The 6908-nt window shown below is 39.5% G+C and overlaps 1 long non-coding RNA gene across 1 annotated transcript; it reads right to left on the reverse strand.

Moving 5' to 3' along the window:
- Positions 1 to 20: 20 nt before the first annotated feature.
- LOC112140575 lies at positions 21 to 5148 on the reverse strand. The gene is made up of 3 exons (XR_002918207.2): positions 4883 to 5148; positions 3367 to 3606; positions 21 to 2653 (listed from the first exon to the last, which is right to left on the reverse strand). It is a non-coding gene; the product is annotated as an uncharacterized LOC112140575 (long non-coding RNA).
- Positions 5149 to 6908: the final 1760 nt, after the last annotated feature.

Here is a 6908-nt window from a genome sequence, read left to right on the forward strand (position 1 = left end):
CATTCAGATGTTCAGAACAAGAGTCTGATCCTGAGAGCAGATCTGACTGAAAGAATGTGGATCTTCCAGATGAACTCTGGGACTTTTTTTTTTCGTTGGAGGAGGAGCAGTTTTGGTTTGGAAGAATGTTCTACAGTAGAACCACATTCCTGAAGGACGTCTTTGTTCCTCAGTAACAGGGAGTGTTTGAACAGCTCCAGATTCTGCAGAAGATCAAAGTTTCCTGCAGTTGCAGTTTAGTTCTGATTGGACAAAAAAACATGGACATTTTCAAGTCTTTAGTCAAACAAAGAACAGTGACATCTGGTGGAGAAATTTACCATCACAGTTTTGGATTATTCCACTACTAGAACTATTTAGCTGGTTTGGATTTCTTAAGGAAACAACCGGAGTTTGTTGAAGAGTTGATTAAAAATTAAACGTGAAGGATGTAATATTCTTCTGATGTTATCAGTTGTTTGTCTATTTTGAATGAAACTATTTTGGTCTAAATTAATAAGATTCTGAAGTTTCTTTTTCAATCTCCCTGTTAGAATAGAAGTAAACAATTTGTAGTCTGTGTTGAGAACACTGATTGGTCTATACTTCCCTCATTCCTGTCTATCTTTCCTTTCTTTTGGAATGACTGTGATTGTAGCTTCCTTCCATGAGGGAGGGGGGTTCTCCATTCTGAATGATATAATTAAATGTCTTCAATAGAGGGGGGACTAACTCTTCATTCTTACAACGATACCACTCGGTATTAAACCCTTCTTGGCCGACTGCTTTTCCTGGTTTTAGCTTAGAGAGAGCTGCTTTGATTTCCTCCTCCGAAATTAGTTGTGTTAGATTCACATTTTGAATATCTGATACTAAATGAAGATTCAGGGAGTTAATAAAATAATGAGCATAATTCTCATCGATAGTTTTAAGTTGTAAATACAATTCTCTATAGAACGCCTGAGAGAATTCCTGTATTCCTTCCTGTGTGGTTTCCAAGATGTTAGTTTTATGGTCTTTAATCTTATTAATTGTACTTTCCTGCTGTTGCTTACATAATTTATATGCCAGGTATTTGGCTGATTTCCCTCCTATCTCATAATATTTTTGTCTCAGAAAGATTCAATCTCTCTGGGCTTCCTCTGTATTAATGTCATTAATTTCACCTTGAACTTTTTTTTTAATTTCTTGTTCTACAATGGGGGTTGGATTGTTTACATCCTCCTGTTCTTTCAGTTTTAGTTTTCCTTGGAGATGTGCAAGTTTATCCTCTCTAGATTTTTTTTTAGATGTGAGGTCATTGATATCAGTTTCCCTCTCATTACTGCTTTCAATGAGTCCCATACAATAACTGGGGAAACCTCATCTGTTTCTTTTATTTCTAAAAAATCTTTAATATCCTCCTTTACTTTAGCCACAGTCAAAGAATGATTGAGTAGATGTGAATTTAGTTTTCACAATGTCTCGTTTTTTTCATGGTCATTTGGAGTTGGTGGGGAGACAGGATTATGGTCAGATAAATCCCTGGTTAGAATGCTGCATTCTTTAATCTTAATTTTATCCACCCTAAATATAAAAAATAATCCAACCTAGAATAAACTTCATAAAATGCTGAGTAATGTGTAAAATCTTTAGTAGTGGAATACAATTCTCTCCATGTATCAATCACCCCCAATTCTTCCATATAGGATTTAACTTTCCCAGTTATTGGATTAGTCTGACTAGTTGGTTTGCAGGAGTCCATATTTGGATCAATCTTAAAATTAAAATCTCCTCCACAAATGACCGTCCCCTCAGCCTCCAACATCAAGTCGAAAATATTCGTATAAAATACCCAGTTACTCCCAGGACACGTTAATTATACTGACTTTAGACCCATCAATCACTCCTGTTATTTTGACATTTCTTCCTTCATCATCACTGTGTTCTGAAATATGTTCATAATGAATTGAATGTGAGACAAGAACAGCCACTCCCCTCTTTTGTTTTGATTTATCACAAGCTGAGTAAATATATTTAAAGCCTTTTCTTTTCAACTTCAAATGGTCAATTTGATTCATATGTGTTTCCTGTAGCAATGCGAACTGGGCCTTTTCTTTCTTTAGTTTAGATAAAATCTTATTTCTTTTAACCACATTCAGAGCCACATTAACGGAAATCAGTTTTAATGATTCATTTAACATAACGTAGTATGATTTGGTCCCACAGTATAACCTGATAAACAACAGACAGATTCCCCATAACAACACACAGAGAGGAACAAAATAAAAGGGGAAAAAGAAAATTGCAACAAAGAAAACACCAAACAACAAAACCACTGAAATGGTTGAGCATCACCTGGAACATAAATGCAGCTGATCTGACCTCCAGCAGCGATGGGGTTCCTTCCCTCCCAGCTTGAAGGCCCGCCCCTCTAGACCCCAGTGTAAAAGGTCTGCCGTCACTTCCTCTGCGCTGTAGAAGGTTTTGACGCCGTCTTCATAGAATACTTTCAGACGTGCAGGGAGGAGGGTCCAAAATCAAATATTCCACAAAAATCCTTTGTTCTGCCATGCAAGCCTGAGGACTTCTTCTTTGAGTGTAAAATTTGAAAATGTGACCAGAATAGATCTGGGTTGGGCGGCCTTCGGTGGGAGTGATGCTGTGGCTCTGTGCGCTCTCTGGATCTGCAGGGCTGTCATAGGAGGGAGGTTAAGATTCTCCCGTAGTAACTTCTCCATCAAGTGGATCATAGATGGTGATCCCATTTCCCCTCCCTCTGGGACGACGAATATTCTAACTATCTCTCTCCTTGAGTGGGCCTCAAGCGAAATACATTTCATTAGAAGCTTCTAAGGCATTGTTATTTTATACTTTATTTAAGCTCAATATGTATCCAATGTGAAAAAGTGTTAAAATGATTCCACTTTTGTTTTTATTTTCACTATATTTTTTTCTAAATTTCACAACAATTTTTTTCTAATTTTTGATGTAATTTTTTCTGAACGTCCCATTTTCACATTTTTTTTTAATGAATGTAATACACTTCTATACAATACACTTCTAAAAAAATTAAAAGAAGAAACTCTGCTGGCTCCATCTCTGTCTCTAAACTAACACCATGGCTGCTCTCACCAAAGTCTTCTTCACCAGGGAGAGGCAACTCCAGGCCTCGAGGGCCGCAGTCCTGCATGTTTTCCAATATACCCTAATCTGACAAGTTCTAATTGACTGGACACACCTGAACCAGGTAATCAGTTATGAGTAAGGCTTAGACATCTGGAAGTTATACAAACACTGCGGCCCTCGAGGCCTGCAGTTGTCTATCCCTGTTCTTCATCGTTCCTTTCACTCTTTAGTCTGACATTCACTGAAACCTTCTTCCATCCTGCTCACACTCCTCCTCACCTCCTCCTCCAGACCCTGAAGTCCTCCATCTTCTCCACCTCTGCTCTCCAGAACCTCCCTGTTCCTCTGGAGTTCCTCTCAGTCTCTCACAGATGTTCTGTCTTCATTCTTCTCCTTTCCAGGATCTCAGCAGATGATTCAGTCCTGCTGGGTTTGAAGGAGGACAGGAGTTTCAATGTTGCTCCTTCCAGCATCAAGTGGTTCAGGCTTCTGCTTCAGTTGCTGTCCGTGGTGCTGAAACTAATCACAGACGGATCACTTTAATCCTCACAGGTACCTCTACCACATGAATGAGAAGAACAGCAGAAGATGAGAGCAGCTGTTACCATGGTGACACTGCAGCAGCAGCTGGGACACATGGACTGAGAACATTTTTCTCACGTTTATATAAACATCAAGTTCATTGAATGTGATCATGTATTAATCACTCATATCGATCTGATGATCTGAATGATGATCTTCTGTCTTTTTTAATGTCAGATTTAACTAGAAATAAATAACAGAAACACTACAATGGGGGAATAAAACAATTTTCGACCCAAATATCGGCGGTATACACTGGCAGCATCAGCAAGACCTTTGAGGAGTCAGGGAGGAGAGAACTGCTGTGAGACCAAAACATCTACAGAATTTACATTTGATGTCATGTGTTATTAGCACATTCACAGACAAACAGATGTTTTGTTGTAAGAAGTTTTACCTTTGTCAAATTTAAATCCTTTTAACATAAAACCTGTTGTTGATGTTCAATTGCACTGATTTTCCCACTAAAACTCTTAAAATCACGTTTTAATTTTGTTATTTTTGTTTTATAATTGTTATTACACTCGTAATACACTCGTAATTACACTTGTGACATGGAGTAAATTCTGAAATACTGATAGATATTGAAAATGTCACATTTTCTGGAATTTGGGGCTAAAACATTCATTTCCAGGACATTTTCTGACACTTTCAGAGTTAAAATAAACAGAAAACTCCAGGCGGACATTTTGAGGCTGAAAGGGTTAAATATGATTTGAATATGATGACGTAGGTCCTACGTCACATCTACAAGCTTTTTTTGTCTTTTCCTGATTCATAACAATTTATTTTCATAAAAATCCTCAAACATGCTATTTTGAGTGTCTCTTAAACACTTAAATCGTGTTATTTTACTTTAAATTTTGTTTTTATCAGAACTTTTGGACAACTGTATGAAGCTAAATGATTCTCTCTCCTGGTTTTACCTTTCTTTAGAATTGACAAACTCATAGAAACCTTTGGAAAAATACTATTTGATTATTTTTCCTTATAAAAAAAAGGAGAATAGTGTTTTAGAAGGAACTATTTCGTCTCGCGGAAGGACGTGTTCCACCAGCAGTTCTCAGGAGTTCCGTGTCGCTGCAGCTAGCATGTCTTCTCTCCTGCAGCCACGTGGATGGATGGGTTCCTAAATCTTTGTCCAAGTCTTTTTTTTTTTCATTTCGTAAAGTTCTGTCACCAAATTACCAGATAATGCTAGCAGTTTACTCACGCGCGAGCTCTGAACCCAGACTTTTTTCCAGCGTTTAGCTGGACTGTACCACTGCGATCACCCCTCCCCCCTTTTTTCCTCGTAATGGTACGTTCCTCCTGTTAACCAAGATGCGTCGGTGTGGTGCCAAGGTAAGTTCCCGTGCCAGAATTTGTATCCCCAGTCTCAGGCATGTTGATTTGTTGTGTAACGCTCATATTTCGTCCCCAAAAGCGTAAAAAAGAAGGTTGATGATTGCAATACACTATTCTTAGGCTTTTGGGAGTTTTTTTGTATTTATTTATCTATTTATTTTTTATCTTATTTGCATTTCCCCCCCACATTTCTATGTGAACAACAGCTTCTTGTGTTAAGAAATATAGAAAAATGACACTTGTTTGAATAATTTGCAATAAAACTCGCAATTTATGAAAGTAACTTTGTGAGGGAAGCATGTGACAACAGAAAATTATTAAATATTTGTTGTTTCTACAGCCAATTATTGGGGCGCAGATTATGGCAGGCTGGATCAGCAGTGGCCTGACAGATTCTGTGTGTTAACTGTAAATATTGAAGTGCGCCCTTACTCACTGTTTTATGAATGTGTTTTCTGGGTGTGTCCGTATAACATGCTTTACGATAATGAAACACAGCGGTTTCTGAGGTTTTGCAGCTGAGCTGCGCATGTGCAAGAAGTCTGTACAAAGTTTTACTCTTGGCGATCTCTGACAGTTCGAGGACCATGTGCTGTATTATTGTTATGTTTCTTGAATAAATGTGCCAGTCCTGCACAAAAGTGAGTCTTCGTTTCTCATCCACGTCAAGAGGATACGGAAGCAACACCGTTCCCTCCATCCCTCAAGAGGTTATGGGCCCAGATGACGACATTTCATCGGAGCGGAATGAATGAACGCTAAGTATCGAGCGGATTCCTCAAGCTTTTAGACGGAATTGCTAAGCATGTAAGCTACCGTTCTAAGAAAGGTGAAATCAGAGAAACGAAAGTGAAAACTAACAAGACGTTTGCTAAAAGAAAAGAGCTAACTGAGCAACGACAGAGAAAAGGCGCGAAAAAGCAAAATGAGCGGTGAGCTAACAAGATGGCTAACAGATTAGCAGGTCTCCAAACAGCACAGCTAGTGTTTGAGGGTTCAGAAGAAAAATATGAACTTTGGGAAACACGCTTCCTCTGATATTTGCACAGCCTGAAGCTTAAAGAAACAATCCTTAAGGAGCCTGTGACTGAAGAGCAGATAGCCGCTGACCGAAGCAAGAACGCTGACTGCTATGCGGAGCTAATAAGGATAATCGACGACAAGAGCTTGTCGCTCGTCAGACATGAAGCCGCGGATAAAGGCAGAGAAGCTCTAAAGATTCTGAGAGACCACTACTCTGGGAAGAGTAAACCCAGAATAATAAACCTCTACACGGCGCTAACGAGGTTAAAGATGGCGGAAAGTGAGTGCGTGACGGATTACATTATAAGGGCGCAGAACACGATAACAGCTCTTCGTGATGCCGGTGAGAATATGAGCGACGGACTGCTCATCGCCATAATCTTAGGCGGACTCCCCGACTCATTCAAGCCGCTCGCCGTTCACGTAACTCAGAATGAAGATACAGTAACTTTCACAGACTTCAAGAGGAGGTTGAGAGTCTACGAAGAAGCAGAAAAAACAAGCAAGACAGAATCAACAGACAACATAATGAAAACGTTTGCAAAACAAGAACAGATGAAAAATAAAGCACGGATCCACCACAGAAAAGAAGAAGAGGCTGAGATGACATGCTACAAATGTGGAGAGGACACATAGCAAGGAGGTGCCAACAGAAGGTGTGGTGCAACTTTTGCAAAAGTAACACGCACAAAGAGACCATATGTAAGAAAAAGGGGAGACAAGATGACGTCCGGAAGGTGACGGAGGAAATGAGTGGAGGCACAAACCACTTCTTCAAAACCAAAGCAGAAACACCAGCAAGCAAAGTGAAGATGAAGGGCATCATGGTCGACGCAGGCGCCCAATCCCACATTGTGAATGACATCGGG

Source organism: Oryzias melastigma, unplaced genomic scaffold (assembly GCF_002922805.2).
Source record: "Oryzias melastigma strain HK-1 unplaced genomic scaffold, ASM292280v2 sc00383, whole genome shotgun sequence".
In the NCBI taxonomy this organism is placed as follows: Eukaryota; Metazoa; Chordata; class Actinopteri; order Beloniformes; family Adrianichthyidae; genus Oryzias; species Oryzias melastigma.